At 39.2% G+C, this 737-nt stretch overlaps 1 pseudogene; it reads right to left on the bottom strand.

Moving 5' to 3' along the window:
• The window catches only part of LOC103593025, a 13,332-nt pseudogene that overhangs the window by 10,632 nt on the left and 1,963 nt on the right, over positions 1–737 (bottom strand).

Below are 737 nucleotides of genomic sequence, written 5' to 3'. Positions count from 1 at the left end.
TGCCTTTGTCATCTTTGTGCAATACTAATTTTTTCAATTCTTTATTCTCCTTTTCTAACCATTCAAAGATTCTCTGATACTTTGAGCATGCAGAAGTTCTTCCCAAAGTTGGTCAATTTTCTCTCTGTCTGACACTTTGCGCTTCTGTTGGGCATAGCTAGTGCTATATCGGCCAGTAGCTCTGTGTGCTTCCTCTCCACGCTCTTGAATTTGCTGCTGTAAGAGAATGAGTTCACCAAGCAGACCCTTTCTATAATGCCTGTCACTTTCAGATCCCCGATCTGTTGCACTAAATGCTGTTTCTCCAGGTGAACCTAATAAAAGAAGTAGGTCAGGATCTCCTATGACTTCATTAAGCAATTTGTGACCTATGGTGAAAAAGTCCTTCAGTAAGTTGAGGCTTTCAACAATCTTGTCAAAGTCTGATGCTAACTTTGCAAGGTCGTCTGAATTAGGAAGGCTTTTCGAAATTGATATATTTCAAATTCGAATTTTTTCAAAATTGATATATTCATCAATTTCCCACACAATGTCAGGCATGATCCATTTATACTCACTAAGGTCAGGTATCATATCTTTCCATTGATCCAAAGTCTTTCTGGCTGTATAGCCACCCCCAGCAGCAGCAGATCCTAGTAAGATATCAAAGTTTTAAGAGCCTTGTAGCTAATCTCACTGGCCAAAAATTCCTGTGGGGCTGGTAGCCATATTTAATTGGAGAAAGTTTCAATTTCTGT

The sequence above is a fragment of the Galeopterus variegatus genome, unplaced genomic scaffold, assembly GCF_000696425.1.
Source record: "Galeopterus variegatus unplaced genomic scaffold, G_variegatus-3.0.2 Scaffold1259, whole genome shotgun sequence".
NCBI lineage: Eukaryota > Metazoa > Chordata > Mammalia > Dermoptera > Cynocephalidae > Galeopterus > Galeopterus variegatus.
Note: the sequence above shows the minus strand (reverse complement) of the source record. Positions and strands in the feature narration are given on the sequence as shown.